Raw genomic sequence first — 22,986 nt, forward strand, 5'->3', positions numbered from 1 at the left:
TCCTAGACCGGCAAGGGAACTTGCTGTTCCAACAGGACAACGCACGTCCGCATGTTTCCCGTGCCACCCAACGTGCTCTAGAAGGTGTAAGTCAACTACCCTGGCCAGCAAGATCTCCGGATCTGTCCCCCATTGAGCATGTTTGGGACTGGATGAAGCGTCGTCTCACGCGGTCTGCAAGTCCAGCACGAACGCTGGTCCAACGGGGGCGCCAGGTGGAAATGGCATGGCAAGCCGTTCCACAGGACTACATCCAGCATCTCTACGATCGTCTCCATGGGAGAATAGCAGCCTGCATTGCTGCGAAAGGTGGATATACACTGTACTAGTGCCGACATTGTGCATGCTCTGTTGCCTGTGTCTATGTGCCTGTGGTTCTGTCAGTGTGATCATGTGATGTATCTGACCCCAGGAATGTGTCAATAAAGTTTCCCCTTCCTGGGACAATGAATTCACGGTGTTCTTATTTCAATTTCCAGGAGTGTATAATGAAAAATTATAACTAAGAACGTGTGGAATATGTTAGTACCATAGAAAGTTTCTGCCAGACTGGGATGTGAAAACAGATTTCCTGCGTATCGCGAGCATTCGCCTTAATCATTAGGCTATCTCAACACAAGTGTGCTCTCTCCTACAACAATCTGATGGTTAAGGTGATCAGCAGAAAACCTGTGTTCGCATCCCAGTCTGGTTGAAATTTGCAATTGCCAGAGCATACTCAATTCTTAGCAGATTCAGAATGGTTTGCTGTGATATCGTTTATGTTTTTACGCCTTCATATATTTCAAACTCGCCGATTTATTCACTTCATTTCATATCATTTTATTTCATTCCATATAAATGTACGGTTACGTAGAGCTGACCAAAACAGAAAACGTGGTAAGGTGGCAATTTCCCAGTACAGGTTCAGTTTAGGAGTAAATTTGACAGATTTGTTGTGGACTTAACAAAATAAGCCTTGAAACTGGAAACAGGAATGAACTTTAAATAAACCTTCGTAGTAACTGCAAACAGTAAAACAAAATGTGCCGTCAGTAGAGGAATGCTTCACCTGGTAGCCAAACACTTATAAACAGTCTTTGTGAACTGCTACTTACGAAATACAAGACAGTGCATTATTGACAACCTTAGACAAACTTGAACACTACAGAATGCCGTAATTTGTTTACGACGAAGAAGCGATACTTAAAAGTACCAACTGGCAACGACGGGATGTCGTGAAGGCTTTCTCTAGGCGCAGAACAGTGATGTGCAAAGGCTGTACCAGTGACCGGAGTATCCAAATAGTCACGCTTGCCCGCGTGGTCGGTATCCCGGCGCGGTGCTGGGCACTTAACGGCCAACGGCCGTGAACGCCAAGGCGAGCCACTGAGCTCGCTAGGAGCGTGTTCGCGAATTCCCCGCATTCTACAGGTCGCTCTATAGAGACCGCACCGGCAGCCGACGATAAGCGGACGTCACGCGCTAACTAGACATCGCTTCCCTTCGTCGCTTTTACTCTACCGTGCCGATTGTTTTTCCACGTTCTGATTCACGCGGAGAAACATGCTACCGCCCTCCCCCCCCCCCCCCCCCTCTCGGCCCACTGTCTGTCTCTGTCTCTCTCTCTCTCTAGTGACCGGGCCAAATATCTCACGAAATAAGCATCAAACGAAAAAACTACAAAGAACGAAACTCGTCTAGGTTGAAGGGAGAAACCAGATGGCGATATGGTTGTCCACTAGAGGGCGCTGCCATAGGTCAAACGGATATCAACTGCGTTTTTTAAATAGGAACCCCCATTTTTTATTACATATTCGTGTAGTACGTAAAAAAATAGGAATGTTTTAGTTGGACCACTTTTTTCGCTTTGTGACAGATGGCGCTGTAATAGTCACAAACGTGTAAGTACGTGGTATCACGTAACATTCCGCCAGTGCGGACGCTATTTGCTTCCTGATACATTACCCGTGTTAAAATGGACCGTTTACCAATTGCAGAAAAGGTCGATATCGTGTTGATGTATGGCTACTGTGACCAATATGCCCAACGGGCGTGTGCTATGGATTCTGCTCGGTATCCTGGACGACATCATCCAAGTGTCCGGACCGTTCGCCGGATAGTTACGTTATTTAAGGAAACAGGAAGTGTTCAGCCGCATGTGAAACGTCAACCACGACCTGCAACAAATGATGATGCCCAAGTAGGTGTTTTAGCTGCTGTCGCGGCTAATCCGCACTTCAGTGGCAGACAAATTGCGCGAGAATCGCTCAAAAACGTCGGTGTTGAGAATGCTAAATCAACATCGATTGCACCCGTACCATATTTCTATGCACCAGGAATTGCCTGGCGACGACTTTGAACTCTTGTACAGTTCTGCCACTGGGAACAAGAAAAATACGGGACGATGACTGATTTTTTGTACACGTTCTATTTAGAGACGAAGCGTCATTCACCAACAGCGGTCGTAAACCGGCATAATATGCACTATTGGGCAACGGAAAATCCACGATGGCTGCGACAAGTAGAACATTAGCGACCTTGGCGGGTTAATGTGTCGTGCGCCATTATGGGAGGAAGGATAATTAGCTCCCATTTTATCGATGGCAATCCAAATGGTGCAATGTATGCTGATTTCCTACGTAATGTTCAACCGAGTTACTACAAGATGTTTCACTGCATGACAGAATGGCGATGTACTTAGAACATGATGGATGTCCGGCACATAGCTCACGTGCGATTGAAGCGGTATTGAATAGCATATTTCATGACAGGTGGATTGGTCGTCGAAGCACCATACCATGGCCCGCACGTTCACCGGATCTGACGTCCCCGGATTTCTTTCTGTGATCCACCGACAACGCCTGACAACATGCGTCTGGGCATTGTCAATGCATGTGCGAACATTACGGAAGGCGAACTACTCGCTGTTGAGAGGAATGTCGTTACACGTATTGCCAAATGCATTGAGGTTGACGGACATCATTTTGAGCATTTATTGCATTAATGTGGTATTTACAGGTAATCACGCTGTAACAGCGTGCGTTCTCAGAAATGATAAGTTCACAAAGGTACATGTATCACATTGGAACAACCGAAATAAAATGTTCAAAGGTACCTACGTTGTTTATTTTAATTTAAGAAACCTACCTGTTACCAACTGTTCGTCTAAAATTGTGAACCATATGTTTGTGAGTATTACAGCGCCATATATCACAAAGCGAAAAATGTGGTCCAACTAAAACATTCATATTTCTTTACGTACTACACGAATATCTAATAAAAAATGGGGGTTCTTATTTAAAATATGCAGTTGATATCCGTTTGGCCTATGGCAGCGCCATCTAGCGGGCCAACCATAGCGCCATCTGGTTTCCCCGTTCAAGCTAGACAAGTTTTGTTCTTTGTAGTTTTTTCGTTTGACGCTTATTTCCTGAGATGTTTGGCCCGGTCACGATCAATGGACCACCCTGTATATATAAGTTGAGACGCTTTAAGATCATACAAAGCATTCTGCCTTATTTGAGCATTTTTTCCGATCTTTCAGGATTTTCCAATTTTTTCTGCATGGAGCCCCTCTCCATCCTCAGGACTTCATTCTCTGACCTAACATTCCACTTGTACATCTTGTCTCTCTATATATTTCTGTCTTTAATTTCTATTGGATCGATTTGTGATTTCTCTAGGTCAAGTTTGACTTATGTGATCTATGGCATTGCTAACTTGATCCCTTGTATGTAAGTCAAAATTCTGTTGGTGACTTGTTGGTGGTAGTCAGCTGATGTGGCCACAGAACTTTAATCTTCTTTTTCTCTTATCTTCTGGTAGGTTTGATACCATCTTTGTTGTTTTGCTAGAGTGTAGTCTGTATCGCTCTGCTGTCAGCTTTGGGCCGAGAATTTCTCCCATGATTTCGCGATCTTCCTTCAGTATGTTTTCCATGTTACTTTTCGACCGAGCTAGGTGGCTAGCACACTGGACTCGTATTTGGGAGGATGACGGTTCAATCCTGTGTCCAGCCATCCTGATTTACGTTTTCCGTTATTTCCCTAAATCGCTCCAGGAAAATGCCAGGATGTTTCCTTCGAAAGGACACGGCCGACTTCCTTCCCCGTCCTTTCCTAGTCCGATGAGACCAATGACCTCGCTGTCTGGTCTCCTCCCCCAAAACAACCCCAGCCCTCACTTTTCGTGTGGATGTTAGTGCCTCACTTGCATGCAACATTTTAGATTTGATTACTGTATTATAGCGTCTGATCTTTCTTTGAATACACATAAATTTTTTAATATATCTGTCTTGTGTTCTGCCTTAGGCTCTCTTCATTTTTTGTAGTAGAGTCTTCTGTGAGATTTTCTCTCCTGTAAATTGGAGAGTTTCACCTAAATATCTGAAATCTGTAACTCTATTTATGTTGCAGTATTTGGTAGCTAAAATTTGTGTGTTTAATTCAGAGCAGAAGAATTTAGGCTTCTAGTAATCTTGTCCCGTTATCGTCCTAATAATGTTGCTTTCCATTGTCAGGTCCTAGACTACTGCTGGAACGATTTCAACCGAACTCTGTACACATTGTCATACTTGTAGGCCGTAATCGCTGAGGAGTGATCGTCTGACACTCAAACCGAGTCATTGCAACATTACATACACAATGTGTGATCAAAAGTATCCGGACACCTGACTGAAAATGACTTACAAGTTCGTGGCGCCCTCCATCAGTAATTCTGGAATTCAATATGGTGTTGGCCCACCCCTAGCCTTGGTCACAGCTTCCACTCTCACAGGCATACGTTCAATCAGGTGCTGGAAGGTTTCTTTGGGAATGGTAGCCTATTCTTCACAGAGTGCTGCACTGAGGAGAGGCATCGATGTCGGACGGTGAGGCCTGCCACGAGGTCGGCTTTCCAAAACAATCCAAAGTGTTCCATAGGATTCAGGTCAGGACTCTGAGCAGGCCAGTCCATTACAGGGATGTTATTGTCGTGTAACCACTCCGCCACAGGCCGGTCATTATGAACAGATGCTCGATCGTGTTGAAAGATGCAATCGCCATCCCCAAATTGCTCTTCAACAGTGGGAAGCAAGGCCTGTGCTGCGATAGTGACACGCAAAACAACAACGGGTGCAAGCCCCCTCCTAGAAAAACATGACCACACCCTAACACATCCGCCTCTGGTGGCTTATGAGCAGTCGCTCGACCATGAAATCCAAGTTTTCTCACCTCCCGACTAACTGTAGAGGAAAGAAGGAGGACAATGACTAATTGAGTTCTGCAATAAATTTCAGCTAATAATAGCGAATACTCTGTTCAAGAATCAAGAGGTGGAGATATACTTGAAAAAAGCATGGTGATACGGGAAGATTTCAGTCAGATTACATCATGGTCAGAGAGAGATTCTTAAATCAGATATTGGATAGTAATGTGTTCCCAGGAACAAATATAGTTTCCAATCTCAAGTAAGTAATGATGAAAAGTAGGTTGAAGTTTAAAAGACTAGTCAGGAAGAATCAATGCGAAAAGAAGTAGGATATGGAAACACTAAGGAATGAAGAGATACGTTTGAAGTTCTCTGAGGCTATAGATACTGCGCTAATGGATAGCTGAGTAGGCATTTCAGTTGAAGAGAGATGGACATCTCTAAAAAAAGAAAAAGGACAGTCACAGAATTTTGGAAGAAAAACGTGGTTACAAGGAAGGTAATTGCGAGGAAACCAAGGGTAATAGAAGAAATACTTCAGCTAATCGACGAAAGAAGGAAGCGCAGGAACGTTCAGGGAGCGTCAGGAACACAAAGCTGCAAGTTACTTAGCAAAGAAATGAAGAGGAAGTGCAGGGAAACCATGGCGAAATGGTTGCGTGAAAAATGTGAAGAGACTGAAAGAGAAACGATTGTCGAAAGGACTGACTCATTACACAGAAATTGCAAAACTAGCTTGGATGAAAGCAGGAGCGTTAAGATTAAGAGTGCACTGAGAATTCCACAGTTAAATGCAGAGGACAAAGCAGATAGGTGGAAAGAGTACATTGAAGGCGTCTATGAGTGGGAGATTTTGTCCGATGACGTGATAGAAGAAGGAACAGGAGTCAATAAGGAAGTGAATGAGGATGAAGTATTAGTCAGAATTTAAAAGAACTTAGGAAGGGGTAAGATCAAATAAGGCGGAATGGCTGAATAACATTCCATTTGAATTTCTAAAGCCATTGGGGGAAGTTGCAACAAAACGACTGTTCACTTAGGTATGTTGAATGCATGAGACTGGGAGTACACCAGCAAACTTTCGGAATAACATCTTCCACACAATTCCAAAGACAGCAAGTGCGAGAATTATCACACAATTAATCTAATAGTTCATCATCGAAGTTGCTGACGAGAACAATATACAGAAGAACGGAAAAGAAAACTGAGGATCCGATAGGTGACGGTCAGTTTGACTTTAGGGAAAGTAAAGGCACCAGAGAAGCAGTTCTGACGTTGCGGCTGATGAAAGAAGCAAGACTAAAGAAATATGAAGACACGTTCATAGGATTTGTCGACCTGTAAAAGACGTTCGATAGTGTAAAATGGTGCAAGATGCTCGAAATTCTGATGAAAATAGCAGTAAGCTATAGAGAAAGACGGATAATATACAGTACGTACAAGAACCAAGAGGGAACAATAGCTGTGGAATGCCAAAAACGAAATGGTTGGATTAAAAATGGAATAAGGCCCGGACCTAGTTTTTCGCCTCCACTCTTCAGTCTACCCATCGAAGAAGCAATGACGGAAATAAAAGAAAGGTTCTGGAGTGGAATTGAAATTCAAGGTGAAAGGATACCAATGATAAGATTCGCTAATGACATAGTCTTTCTCAGTGAAAGTGAAGCAAAATTACAGGAGCTGTTGATTGGCATTAACAGACTAATGAGTACAGAATGTGGACTGAGAGTAGATCGAAGAAAGACGAAAGTTATGAGAAGCAGCAGGAATGCGAGTACCGAAAAAACAACAGAATTGGGGATGCTGAGGTAGAAGTAGTTCCGGAATTCTGCTAACTGCGCAGCAAAATAACCCATGACGGACGGAACAAGAAGGACATAAAAAGCAGGCTAGCACTGGCAAAACCTCATTCCTGGCCAAGAGAAGTCTACCAGTATCAAACATAGGCCTTAATTTAAGGAATAAATGTATGAGAATGTACATTTGGAGCACAGAACTGTATGGCAGTGGAATATAGACTGTGGGGAAACCGGAACTGAAGGAATAGAAGCATCTGCGATGTGGCAGTACAGACGAATGTTGAAAATGACGTGGACTGATATGCTAAAGAATGAAGAAGTTCTCCGCAGAATCGGCGAGGAAAGGGAAACATGGAAAACACCGACAATAAGAAGGGACGGCATGGGAGGACATTTTTTTGGAAAGTAAGCGAATACCTTCCATGGTACTAGAGGGAGATGCAGATAGAAAAAACTATAGGGCAAGACAGAGATTGGATTACATCCAGCAATCCAGTGCTACTCTGCTCACAGAACACAGAAAGGACATTAGCGGAGCGCTGCATCAAACCAATCAGAAGAATGACGACTCAAAAAAAAAAAAAAAAAAAAGTCACGTACACACGAAAGGAGCGAGTAGAGGGCAATGAAACAATTACACAATTCAACTAGACACAGATTTGAAATCAATGGTTTCCCGATATGGGCGTGGTTCCTGCACAGCAGAGTTACTGGTCAGGTGTAGCTTCATGTCCTAGAACTCGAGCTGATCGACTGTTTGGACGAAGTTCCTAATGTTGAAAGGATGCGTATTTGGTTTGCGCATGATGGTGCATGGCACACTTTCATGTGGTTGTCCTGGAATACCTAGCACAAATCTATAACAACAAGTGTATCGGTCATTGCTCGCCAAAATCATAATCTCCGAGCTCCGTCTACCTGAACCCAATGGAGTTCTTTTTAAGTAGGGATATTTAAAAGCTTTCATATATTCCAGATCTACTGACAGTGTGGATGAAACACGTGAACGCGTTGTGGATAGTTGTTAATGCATTCGGAACGCACGTGTACATGCGTCGGTGAGGATAAGTACTGAAGCCTACCTACACATGAACGGTGGTCATATGTTGAATACTTGTAACGTCCCCTGTTGCATATTGGCAGTTTGGATCCTTGGGATCTCTGTTATAAGGCTCGTGTACTCTGTCGTGATGGATAAAGAATTGAATCCTGGACCTATTTTAGTCACTGTATTCTTCTTATGTTATGATTTTCGCAAACGCTGTTTTCGAAACATAAGCGAGTGTACATAAGCGGTCTCTCTCCTAAAACTCGTCAGGCGCATTACCTCTCGTATTTCTACAAGTATTTAGAATTTATTTTTTGCAATATTTAGCTGGAGTTAGTTTCGTACGTCATTTGTTTTATCCATAAGTATTAATAGGGATAGTAAAACACGAAGAATAACCAGTACTCCAACAGCGACTAAGCAGCGCTGCTGTATGGCGTTAGCAGCACGGGCCAGGATGGCTCACGAGTCGCCGCTGTCGTACTGGGTACTCCTTGTGTTTTACTGTCACTGTTAATACATATGGATAAAACCAAATATCGCATCAGCTGCATATTGCACCGAACAAAATTCAAAATATATGCCGAAACATCAAAGGTAATGCGCCTGACGTTTCTTAGGAGAGTCATCCCGTAGACACAGGCGCGTAAGTTTGGAAACTGAAGGGTATTAGCGTATGTGAAAATCGTAACGTAAGAATCATACATGCGACTAAAAGTAATTTTTGCGTTCCTCACCGCATCGAGGCTGGTACAGATCTGCTGACATGGAGTTTCCTGACGTAAATGTTATACAGACATACACTTACTATTCCGACTGTCATGAATAGGCCTACTGCAAATTACGTGTATTCGTTGCCGAATGACGAATGCTCTAGTACTGATTGAGCTCTTCGTAAAACATCTCATAAATTGTCTAACCCGCAAATTCGTGCCCGACAGGCACCAGTCCGTCTAAGTTGGAACAGTGGGTAATAGTGGTGGGGAGCTCGTGAATGAGTCGTTCAAATGAACGCTTCACTCCAGTGAAGTGTGAACTAACCACTCAATTTCAATGAACTGGTACTTCAAACTCTCCACAGATAGCACACTCCACACTTTTTTTCTAGTTCGTTCACTCACGCACTCTCTTCCCCTCTCCCTCTCCAACTACATTGGCGCTACGTCACTCATTCTCCCTTCACTTCAGTCCTCCCTCTACTGCCTGTCGACGAATCGCGCGGTGAAATACACTTACAACAACAGTTGCACTTTGCTTTCCCATCACCTAAATCGGCGAAGAAACCGCAAATTTCACTACTTCTACGCGATCGCGAGTTGCTAGCCATTGTATAAGCGTGAACAGACACAAAAATTGCTTTCCGAATAAAATAAAGAGGGATTTTACCTGGAATCGTACCAATGACTACAGGTGACAGTTTACGTTTTGAATTTAGAGGGTTATTATTCTCAACAAAAATAAAATCTACAGGAAAACTTCTGAATAATTACTTAACGTAGGTATATAAACTTTGTGACAGTGGTAAACATACTCATTCTATTTTGGATTAAATTTTAAAAGGAACATAAAATTTGACTTAATTTCGTTAGTAGCCCTAGTTTTCAGTCCATAAACACAACAAATAAGGTTTCACTTGGCAGATGAAGACTCGTTTTGGCGCTTCACGAAAAAATGTCGAGCAAGGTTAAACGTAATACCTTCTTTATATGTGACAGGCTTCTCTATTTATCTTCCCTTTGTCCCCTTCGACCATGCTGTATTTAAGTTACCTCAGACGCTGTAAGACGCAAAACGTTACGTGGACGTTACTTCATAGTTCGGCCATCTGTTGGTAAAATTATGAAGTATTACGAAGCTTTATTGTACGAGCGAGGCGAAGCGAGCGTAGCCGCGGCTGAGCGGCGAACTGGACAACTTCGCCAGGCTTCCGTACTTCATGAATGAACTACTTCATTTGAACGCTTCACGGCAAAGAGTGAAATGAATGAAGTACTTCACGTGAATGAACAAGTTCGACCCATCTCTAGTGGGTAACGAATAAAGGCTGGCACACGCTGTTCGTTTCCGACGCTGGCCAAGTCAGTAGTTTTCAGTAGCGGGGTGGAGCGACGAACACTTATCGCATTACGTTACTCTCTCTTATACCTGCTGAGCCGGTAAGGAGTAACGACACGATGCAAGTTCTTGGTGTCAGCATGGGCCGGGTCGATAGCGACACGGAGTAACTTATCCATCTCCAATTTCGTTACTAGCAATCCGCACTTGCCATGCAGGCGCTTGTTCACCAAATGAGGGCATAATATTGGTTAATGTCAGTATTTCTTAGAGCAAAGAACTGTTCGAGAATTCAATCTCGTTTCTTCTCTGCATCCTATAAATAGCAACAGCGATGCTACAGTAATCATAATATGGATTTATTAAATAGCATGTTTTGTACGATATTCAAATTGCAGTAAGTTAACAGCAGCAGAATTTAAGTTTCGAATTTTGTATGCGATAAGTACCAGGTAGTTGGTTGATGGATTGTGCTGCTCACATCACACATGAACAGATCAGCGGTCTGCGGATTTCCTTTCATGGCAATTTGGACAGTTGGTTACAGGACCAGTAAAAACGGATACAGAGAGGGGGCTGATTGCGTTATTATTACACTACTGGTCACTAAAATTGCTTCACTACGAAGATGACGTGCTACAGACGCGAAATTTGAAAGACAGGAAGAAGATGCTGTGACATGCAAATGATTAGCTTTTCAGAGCATTCACACAAGGTTGGCGCCGGTAGCGACAACTACAACGTGCTGACATGAGGAAAGTTTCCAACCGATTTCTCATACAAAAACAGCAGTTGACCGACGTTGCATGGTGAAATGTTGTTGTGATGCCTCGTGTAAGGAGGAGAAATGCGTACCATCACGTTTCCGACTTTGATAAAGGTCGGATTGTAGCATATCGCGATTGCGGTTTATCGTATCGCGACATTGCTGCCCACGTTGGTCGAGATCCAATGACTGTTAGAAGAATATGGAATCGGTGGGATCAGGAGGGTAATACGGAACGCCGTGCTGGATCCCAACGGCCTCGTATCACTAGCAGTCGAGATGACAGGCATCTTATCCGCATGGCTGTAACGGATCGTGCATCCACGTCTCGATCCCTGAGTCAACAGATGGGGACGTTTGTAAGACAACAACCATCTGCACGAACAGTTCGACGACGTTTGCAGCAGCATGGACTATCAGCTCGGAGACCATGGCTGCGGTTACCCTTGACGCTGCATCACAGACAGGAGCGCCTGCGATGGTGTACTCGACGACGAACCTGGGTGCACGAATGGCAAACGTCATTTTTTCGGACGAATCCAATTCTGTTTACAGCATCATGATGGTCACATCCGTGTTTGCCGACATCGCGGTGAACGCACATTGGAAGCATGTATTCGTCATCGCCATACTAGCGTACCACCCGGCGTGATGGTATGGGGTACCATTAGTTACACGTCTCGGTCACCTCTTGTTCTCATTGACGGCACTTTGAACATTGGACGTTACATTTCAGATGTGTTACGACCCAAGGCTCTACCCTTCATTCGATCCCTGCGAAACCCTACATTTCAGCAGGATATTGCACGACCGCATGTTGTAGGTCCTGTACGGGCCTTTCTGGATACAGAAAATGTTCGACTGCTGCCCTGGCTAGCACCTTCTCCAGATCTCTCACGAATTGGAAACGTCTGCTCAATGGTGGCCGACCAACTGGCTCGTCACAATACGCCAGTCACTACTCTTGATGAACTGTAATATCGTCTTGAAGCTGCATGGGCAGCTGTACCTGTACACGCCATCCAAGCTCTGTTTGACTCAATGCCCAGGCGTATCAAGGCTGTTATTACAGCCAGAGGTGGTTGTTCTGGGTACTGATTTCTCAGGATGTATGCAGCCAAATTGCGTGCAAATGTAATCAAATGTCAGTTCTAGTATAATATATTTGTCCAATGAATGCCCGTTTATCATTTGCATTTCTTCTTGGTGTAGCAATTGTAATGGCCAGTAGTGTACTTCTCATATTCTGACAAGCTGAAATCTCACTATGCATCTGAGATTGAGGGATGTGCGAAAATCAGTTTTTTGCTGTAATAACCCATCTTATAAAATGTCTTCTTTCATGGCTTGGAGTTTGTATTTCACTGTTTAGTCTAAAGGTACATGCGCTGGTGTGTAAAATACACAGCTCATACTCAAGAAAGGACTTTTCACTCTATACTTGTCAGCTACAGTCGCAAGCAGTAGCACTGCTATTTGTTTCTGTTGCGTCAAATGGAGGAACAGAAAGACAATAATTACATGCTGTGTATTTACAGAACATGTACTTATAGTAACTATTTGACCGTGCTGCAACGAGAAAGGGTTTGATGAGCATGAAAAGTAGCTTTCACTTACGACTTGTGGAACACGAAATGTATAAACAAATGGTTTTCAATGTTAGCAAATCACTAGGAATTAAAATTAAAATACCATGAAGGTGGTGTTTAACACACTTCATACTCAACAACATGTTTGTGTGCAAAAATCATTAGCATTTGAGTGGAACTGGGTGAAGTAGGCAGCACTGATGCCGTCCACACGGCCACACAGCGTATTTCTATTCCATAAATCACATTAGAATATTAGCTGTTGGTGAGAAAAGGAAAAGCTTAATAGTACTTCTGTGGGTTCCATAGTTTATCGTTTCGTGATATTGCTGTTCAGTCTGATCACAATCTCAACACAATATAACCTTTCAGGAGGGCCATACGCAACACCATGCATGATCTCAGTGGCCCTCCACACACTGATTGCGCTTGAGAGGACACTCGGCCGTGCAGAATCATATAGCCACGTCACGTACCTTCCGTCGGGAAATGCACTTGTTTGCCGCAATTCACGTATAAACACGGACAGAAGAACGACATTTCGAGCATCGTGGACTGACAGCACATCGACCACTGTTAAGTTTACGTCTGGATCGAAACCACCCACCCACCCGCACCCACACCCACACACACACACAGACACACACACACACACACACACACACACACACACACCAAATCTGTTACGTTACTGTCCCCCAATAATTAGCATACATTTTTCCCAAAATAGCCATTTACGTAGTAAATAGTAGGCACATGAAAATTGCAACTTTATAGTTATTTCTAAACCAATGAACTTTATTACTCAAATCATTCCGATGATTATTCTCAGTCCATTTGTGTAATTAGTTTGGCTAGAGAATTTGTTAATTGCAAAGCATCAGTAACTGAAAATATTCATACAGTGCGACACTACAGATATGTGGTGAGTTTTGATACGTATTTCAGTATACTATTCAACAGTGCAATACTCCAACTTTATAATAAACCAACTTTTTTCCGAAATTAATTATCCTTTGTGTAAACTGAAACTGAAATTCGGTGAGGCTACCACTTTTCACTAAACATTCCGTCACAGCTACTCTAAGATTCTCGACATTTATCACATACTATTGAATTTTTTTGCATCAGAAGAAATACACTATTAATTAATTACTTCACTAATTTATAATTTCATGAAATTTACCAAAATCGGCAACATGGCGCTCATTCATATAACAAGTGTCTTCACATTACGGGAGAAAAAACAGTGTCCGTATCTTTTTGTTAAATATGTAAGCAGCAATATTTTCTGCATTTCTTAATTCTAGTGATTCTTGTAGTTCATAAGAAAACAGTAAATTCCAACCTAATCAAATTTTAAAGGAATACGTAATTTTCGAGATAACAGTTTATCCATTCGTCACTCTGCCAGTCTGCGGTGAATTTGTAATGCAGTAACACCTATGTCCACCTATGTGGAAAATGTACCGCAGACGGTCTAATACACATCACCTTTCGAAAAAACGCAAAAAATGTAACACATACAGTTGGAATTTCACGTTTAGGGGAGTTCATCCAATAGTTGTATAACGACTGAAACTATTAATTAACTTCTAAAGTAAATTTATGTCTAGCGTTTATGACTATGCCAGACTTTAACAACGATGTATAATGACAGGACTGTTCAGAAAAATTGATGCTTACTCCACACATTTCGTCCACTGTGACGTATTCACTAGCTCGAGTGAACAGTGTATTGAGTGATCTAATAAGTGACTGTTTCGACTTCTAATCTTTCAAACGAAGACATCTGTGATTAATCATGACGATGTTAGGTTACTGCGCAGGACCTGTATCATAGAAAATCAGTCAAGTGCTTCATGTACCTGTTTACTGTACCAAAATGAAGCATACGAGACCCGAACAGGCCGTAGGAATAGCTCAGACAACATCAATGTGGTATTAAAGTGTTCGAACTTCAGGTTTTTGTGTGGACTACATGGTTGACAGTAGTATACTTGCTTCCACCACCAACTTTTCAGCCAGTTATCGACAGAGGCGCCGGCTACCTTGGACATTTATGCCGGTAGGTCGTGCAGGCTACAAACCCAGGACGCCATGTTCCCCGTGGTGTTGGTTTGGGATCCTGGTGTCCACGTTCTCCACATCTCTCACCCTCTGAAAACATGTATTCGTAGGTTTCCGAGTTACTGACAGTCGCCAGCCACTACGAATGATGAATTACGGCATGGACTGAAGGAAGCAAGGAAGATTATGGATTACCGTCGCGTCAAAATCGAAGCCATTAGAGACGGATCATAAGATCCTTTTGTTTCAAGCATGGGGGAGGAAATCGGCCGCGCCATTTCAAAGGAACCGTCTCGGAATTTGCCTGGAGTGTTTTAGGGAAATCATGGGAAACCTATATCTGAGAGGCTGGATGGGTACTCGATCCGTCGTCTTTCCGAATGCGAGTACAGCACGCTAACCAGTACACCACCTCACTTGGTGGCATGAACTGAAGCAGCATGGAATGAAATGCCTGTACTTATGATCCAAAATCGTTCGATTCGATGCCCAACTGAGTTAAAGGCTTATTGTTGCTAGAGATGGTAGCATTGGTCACTAGATGTCTCGCAAACTATATATCCCAAAATAACCTGCAGATTTAATCATGTATTACTCCTGCGTAACAGTACACACACAATATGAAAAATTTGGTAATTTGCTATATACTTCGTGGTATTTTTTGTAACAATCCCCTTCCCCCCCCCTCCCCCTTTCCCCACTTCCACTCGTACTAAACCTCCAGAAATGTCTCAGATTAACCGGTGAGTCTGTATATGATGGTGTAAAGAGCGTACAGTAAAACTGGTCACACTTTGCCAATCTAGTTTTGCGATAATTAAGCCAGTCCGTCCTTGAACTGACTTAGTGAGCTACCTGTAGGAATTCTTCCTACCGCTTATGTGGAGATGCTCTCATAGTTTTATGCCCCTTGCAGAGCCGAAGCAGTATCGTCGGATTCTGAAAGTGCAATACTACTATGTTTTACAAAATAAAGCGGCAAGAAGATTTTTTTGCAAATAATTTTTACACGGGATGCCTTACGGTGTGTTTATTTACGGAGCACCGTAAAATGAAGCTGTTCATACTGATTATAAGCTGGCTATTAACGGTACGAGAGCATGGTCTACCGCTTGACTGGACTGAAAGGCGTCTTAACGACGACTGCCGACTACGGTGCACAGTCTGTAACTTGAGCGTACAATCGGTATAGTTCGTATGAGGTCGTACATCTTCGGTTATGCTAGAGTTATTCATTTATGTATTAATATCAACGTTTCCGGCATTGTAAAATTACTGAAAGATAGTATTTACGACACGTAGACTCCTTGTAATGTCTGAGTGGCAAAAGTCAACTGAGCGATGTGGCGCAGTGTTTAGCACACTGGCCTCGCATTCGGGAGGACGACTGTTCAATCTCGCGTCCGGACCTCCTGATTTTTCCGTGATTTTCCTTAATCGCTTCAGGCAAATGCCGCGATGGTTCTTGTGAAAGGGCACGGCCGGCTTTCTTCCCCATCCTTCCCTAATCCGATGAAACGCATAACCTCGCTGTTTTGTCTCTTCCCCAAAATCAATCCAACCCCAGCGCAAAATTTAACTTTTGCTATCAAATATTTATTAACCACAATTACTCGTTCGCTCCAGAATGAATATACTTTCCCTACGTATGTCTTTTCTGACGCCATGAGCGATTTCTGCATCAATACCCCATCCCATTCCACTGGCTCTGAAAGTGCCAGATGGCCAACCGCATCTGCTAGCCAGGGTGGGAGGCTACCGCTCGCTCCTTACTCCGGACGTACTGCAGCGCTGATACTTTCACGAACCATAGACCTTGGCGTTGGTGGGGAGGCTTGTGTGCCTCAGCGATAGCCGTACCGTAGGTGCAACCACAACGGAGGGATATCTGCTGAGAGGCCAGACAAACGTGTGGTTCCTGAAGAAGGGCAGCAGCCTTTTCAGTAGTTGCAGGGGCAACAGTCTGGATGATTGACTGATCTGGCCTTGTAACACTAACCAAAACGGCCTTGCTGTGCTGGTACTGCGCACGGCTGAAACCAAGTGGAAACTACAACCGTAATTGTTCCCGAGGGCATGCATCAAACCAGTCTCAGGACTGAAGACCACAACAACAACAACATCTGAAAGTAAGGGGTAACTTATACGTTGCAACTTTTATATCTTTCAGAGCATTTAGCGTTGCTTTCAGATACAGTATATAGTGTTCAATAAAAGTTTGAAATCTGCTTAAGACAGTTCGCAGTATGTCCTGTTACACATTCTATGTGATTTTTTGGTCAAGTTTTAGATTGGTGTATGGAATGCACATCGCATCTATTTATGACGCGTATCTGGACATAGGTAGTTAAAAAGGCAACAACAATAAAACTGTGGAGGACAGGAAGTACTAGTAAAACAGAAAACAGGATGTACCATCCTTTGAAGTGACGGTTTCTCTATTTATCGTTTTCGATTATTTGGTTGTCATCAGTGATCTCAAACATTTTAGCGTCTCATTATTGATGAGAATGGACCATTGCGAAGGCTTGGCATGATTTTCGTATTATTTGTAGTGGGGTATGTGTGCAGCTGTCTGCGAACCACACCTTCTGTGACATCACAGGGAGACTGTAGTTTGAGGACAGTATTTGTTTGTATGTCCTTGAGTGAGTCACCAGTGCCACTTCGAGAAATGCGCCTAGTCATACTCACTGCACCTCGTTTCGGTCCTATACGAGTCCTCGGGCCTACAAACAAATAATATACTTAGGCAACGCACCATGTGAGATACAGATTGTTAATGTTATAGCCGAAATTGGGAGCGGTTGATCAGTTAAATATCTCACGCAACTGGAGCTGTGTTTTTAATATCATGAGGAGGAGGAGGAGGATATTAGTGTTTAACGTCCCGTCGACAACGAGGTCATTAGAGACGGAGCGCAAGCTCGGGTGAGGGAAGGATGGGGAAGGAAATCGGCCGTGCCCTTTCAAAGGAACCATCCCGGCATTTGCCTGAAGCGATTTAGGGAAATCACGGAAAACCTAAATCAGGATGGCCGGAGACGGGATTGAACCGTTGTCCTCCCGAATGCGAGTCCAGTGTGCTAACCACTGCGCCACCTCGCTCGGTTAATATCATGAACTGGGCAAATACGTGTTAGAGGATCCAAAGAGCTACAAGCAACAGCTGAGCTCTATTACCTACCACCACTCTTGAGTACCTACGTAGAAAGTTTGGTGGCATCTACTCTCATTTCCGCGGGAGAAACAGTACAAATAATCAGAACACTCCCCTCATTAGGTGGCCGTCAGTCTCTGATGACCATGGCTTTCTGTTTCAAAACAAATGGGTGCCTGACTTAAAATTAATCATATAAGTGAAAATATACTATCCAAAAGAAGTACTGCAAGTTATAACTAAATATTGATTTCAGTCTCAATTGCGAGCATCTAATAACAGTGATCATGATCGATTCCGGTGGTTGGAAGTGATTCTCAGGTTTAAACATTAACGAAAGATCTAAGATGTGTACTGTGCGATTGGATGTTCTCTCTCTCTCTCTCTCTCTCTCTCTCTCTCTCTCTCTCTCTCTCTATCTCCCCCCCCCCTCCCCCCGTCCCCTTGTGCAGTCCTCTTCATCTCATAGTATTTCTTGCACCGTCCGTCTGATATTATTTGTTGAATGCATTCCAGTCTATGTCTTTCACTGTAGTTTTTACAATCTACAGTCCCCTCAAGTACCACGGAAGTTATTCCCTGATATCCCAGCAGGCTCCTATCATCCTGATCCATCTTCTTGTCATTGTTTTCCACATGATCTTTTCTTCGCCTATTATGCGGAGAAACTCCTCATTGCCTATCAGTCCACCTTATTTTCAACAACGTTCTGTAAAATCTCGCCCCAAACGCTTCGGTTCTCTTCTTTTCCGGTTTTTCCACAGTTCGTGATTCACTTGCTTACAATATGTTCCAAACATAATTTCTCATATATTTCTTCTTGATGTTAAGACTGGTTTTTAATACTAGTAGATTTCTTCTGGCCAGGTATGTGGTTTCTGCCTGTGCTGAACTGCATTTTATGTCTTCCTTGCTCAGTTCGTCACGTGTTATTTTGCTTGCAAGGTACCAGAAATCCTTATATTCGTCTACTTCGTGGTCAAGAAGTCTGATGTTAAGTTTCTCGCAATCCTTATTTCTTCTATTGGCCACTGTTTTCACCTTTCTTCGGTTTCCTCTCAATCCGTACTGTGTGATCAATAGATTGTTCATTCCATTCAACAGATCGTGTAGTTCTTATTCACTTTCACTGAGGATAATAACGTCATCTTCGAATCTTATCATTGCTAACCTTCACCTTGAAGTTTAACCCCGCTACTAAACCAATCTTTCATTTTCGTCACTGCTTCTTCGATGTATAGACTGAAGAGTAATGGCGAAAACTGTCGCTGTCTTACACTCCTTTTAATCACAGCACTTCTCCCTTGGTCTTCAAGTCATATGTTCTTTCTTAGCCCTAGCACGTATCGTATATTACCCGTCTTTCGCACTCCTCTTGTTCTCAGAGTTTCGAACATCTTGCACCATTGCACATGGTTAAACATTTGTTTCTAGGTAGAGAGATCTCTGCGTACCTTGTGTTTATCATTTCATTTGTAATTAACTACTCAAGCGAAGTGGCTCAGTGGTTAGCACACTAGACTCGCGTTCGGGATGATGACGGTTCAAATATGCGACCGACCATCCTGATTTAGGTCTTCCATTATTTCCCTAAGTCGCAAATAAACGAAGAATTGAAGCAGCCAAGAGGAAGAAGTTCATGAGGTCACTTCTTGGGCTAACACGAAGAGACAGAGTGCGTAGTGACGTAAAAGACAACAACTAGGTGTGAAAACAACAATGACCGAAGAGATTAGACTATCCAAAAAAATGGAATGACGATATCACCAAGGACGCCAGCTGAGCGCCTACCACAGCATTAGATTTCAACCAAAATTGAGTACAGGAAATAGGAGAGTTAATAAAGAGATGGAGACAACAGTTTTGTGAAACCACTTTGATTTCAGAACTACAACACCCGATCTTTGAAATGGAAGAAAAAGAACAAGCTTTCCCCAAATCGCTCAAGGGAGATGGCCAGTTTCCTTCCGCATCCCTGAATCATTCCGAGCTTGTGTTCCGTATCTACGATGCTACGGACGTTAATCCTCCTTCCTTATACTTATCTACTACACACAGCGTCCTCTACAATTCGCTTTTTATACTCTAGTTTCTTCTTGGTCGTTACCATTTTTCCCCTCCACTGCCCCTCCAGCACCAAGTTTACTATTCCTGGGTTCCTTACAAGATGTCCATTCGCCTGGAAAGAGTTTCCCTTAAACGAATTTGCTCACCTACTCCTTTCTTAATTTTTTAAACTTCTTACTTTGTTTTTCGATTTAACTTTTACCATTCTTCTAGAGCGTCACGTTTAAAAAATATCCAATTTTTCCTTCCACAGATTTCCAATGGACCACGTTTCACTTCCCTCCAATTCTGTGCTCCGGATTTCAACTACCAGAAATTTCTTCTTCGTTTCATTACCAGTATCTGATACCGATCGAGCTGCTTTAGTCGAGAAAACTTCCTTCGCCTAGGCAAATTTATTTGTGATACCTTACTTAAGCCAATCCGCGCTATCTTGATTTCCAAATGCGAGAATCCTTCGAGTAATGTGTCATTCGCAGTATTGTTGAAATGCAAATTAATTACGTTCCGACCACTTTTCACCACCTTCGTCTTTGCTTTATTCAGAGGTATTCTGTGTAAAATATACTTTTCATTCCTTTCGACTAGTAACGTTAGGATCGGATTCTGTCACCTGTGCTTTTTTATTCCTTCTTTGAGAGAAAGAAGACATCAAAAAACACTGCTCAGGCACTTGTTCCCCACTGAAATCTGTGATACAGAATTCTCACATGGGCTGTTCACGAGAAATTATGTCTTTCCTTCGCCACTGTTGTGATCACGGCGTTGTCCTGCGTTCAATGTGAATGTGGAGATTTATAGATAATTTCGAAAATACAGTCCACAAATTGTTCTCCGTACCTTCCTCATACACGAATTATCGAGCTAGCGGAGTATCCCTCGCCCAACATACTCCCCAGTTTCAACAAGGACACTCCGTCCTCCCGCCGCACAGCCTAATCAGAACTGTTGTCGAGGACGACCCGTCACGGTTTGCTATACACAGTTCAGTTTCGTAATTGCACAGGGATTGTAGAGTATTCAGAAGAACACGATCTTACTATAACGTGGGTTTGTTCATGTGTACTTCGTGTGTGGCTCCAAATCCATCAGCAGAACAGAGAAAATGCCACTTACGTGTTAGCAGAGAGGAAAAAAGTGAACAATCTAGAGCAAAAGAATCTCTGCTTGAAGACGTGGGACCTTCAAAAAATCCGTAACACAGCGCAAAATGCCGTCATACAATTAGAAATTCAGCTTTCTATTTGTCTGGGTGCACAATAATGTGTCAAACAGGAGGGGCCGGGGGAGGAAGTCCTAGACTTATAACAGTCGATTTCACATGGTAATTTGTAATTCTTTTGGGAGGTTTCCCACAGTCATCTTATCGAGTGTTGGCCCGGGTTGCACTTTATCCAGGCATCCTGTCGAGTGCTGGCCCGGGTTGCACTTTATCCAAAAAACACAAAAAAATTGCATTAGTCAAGAACTTAATTATAACATCATGAAGTATAAGGGCAATGACCTTCAATGTATTTCGTAAGCACAGCCCCCCCCCCCCCCCCCCACGCCGCTATCTCTCCCTCTCCTCCATTCCTCCCACTCCTACTCTTCCCTTCTCTGGCCAGTCACAGTGCAGCGTTCTAACTCCCATAAAAATGAAAAAGCCAGTCACACTTCATATATCTTGACCTTGCTCAAAAGTATCCAAAAGGTCTAAACATTTTCCATCTTTTTCAAAAAATTATATAAGCTTCTTCGCCTTAACGGTGTAAATTGGCGCTATGCACACACACGCACGCACGCACGCACACACACACACACACACACACACACACACACACACACACACACACAAAATCAATATTCTTTTGGGTCTGGGTTATTATTACACTTTGTAGTGCTGCCAGTGGCTTCAGATTTCTCACCCAAAGGTGTATAGCATTGGAAGATGGTGGGGGCAGATCTAGAAGTCAGTCAAGGGGGGGGTGGCTAAAAGCAGAGGGGGGGGGGGAAACTTAACAAAAAGAGAACTGGGATCCTATACCGTCAAACTGGTAAAATTTGGTGTTGCTTAAAGTAGTTTTTGGTAACTGTTTTTGCGTTCAGGTAAACAGGTGCCGACAGAATGTGCGTGTCCGGGAAAATAATATTGACCCAGATGTCCGGCGATTTCGAAGTTTTTGTCCGGAGTTAGCAATTTAATTGTTGGTTGGCATACTCGGCACATTTAGCTTTCTTGATTATTGTAACTGGTACTCTTACATTAATATATATCCAATGTATATTAATAAATAATAATATTCCCATTTTGAGTTAAATGATATTTATTGGTTTAAATAGTAAGCTATTTGCCGCTATTATTCTTTTGTTAAAATGTGTTTGAAATACATTACAACCTATATTGCTACATAATTATTTTAAGAATGATTGAATCTGTTGGAGTAATATATTCTCTGATTTCTGAAATCATTTATCCACTGCAATATGATACTCCCATAACCCCCCCCCCCCCCCTTGCCACCGCCCCTGGAAGATGGCACAGGAACCCGTTGGGATAAATGAAACTGTCGACGGAATGCGCTTTGAGTTTCAATAAAAGTATCCAGGCTTTTGTAAGACCCCTTCACAACAACGCACGTTGCACACTTAAGCAACGTTCCAAGCCCACTAAAATTTCCACCTGTGTAAACGGACAAGGTCAAGTCCCCCATTCCCATATCCCCACACCAAGGCAGCCAGCCAATCATCGAATCATTTCATTTGACTCCATCATTCTGTAATTTCAACACTCCATGTAAACACATGGGGACTACAGAAAGTAAGTTAGACACTATTATGGGAAGACATGTAATTTTTACGGAATTTCCACTACACTTGAAGGTGACACAGACACATGAAACAATTTTTCAACATAGTATCCAAGACTGTAAACAACTGTCGGAACGTTTTACCAATCGTTCAGTTCCTCGCCGAAGAACCCGCTGCTCGGTGACGGAGCCACTGAAGAACCGCTGTGTGTACGTCCTCATTGTTGGAAATTGTCCCCCAAGACGTTTCTACAGCTTGCCCAAAAGATGTGAATCACATGTTGATAGATTTGGACTTCATGATTGGCACTATCCCAGTCTGCACAGCCTTGTCCAAAATTTCGCACTATTTCACAACGGCTGGACGTGAAATTGCATTTGCTCCATATACTGCCAAAATTACACGATGAATCTGTGTGCAATTTAGACGTTTCCCCTACCAGAACCATACTGTACCAGGTACTTCCACTT

This window comes from Schistocerca serialis, chromosome 2 (assembly GCF_023864345.2).
Source record: "Schistocerca serialis cubense isolate TAMUIC-IGC-003099 chromosome 2, iqSchSeri2.2, whole genome shotgun sequence".
Taxonomy (NCBI): Eukaryota; Metazoa; Arthropoda; class Insecta; order Orthoptera; family Acrididae; genus Schistocerca; species Schistocerca serialis.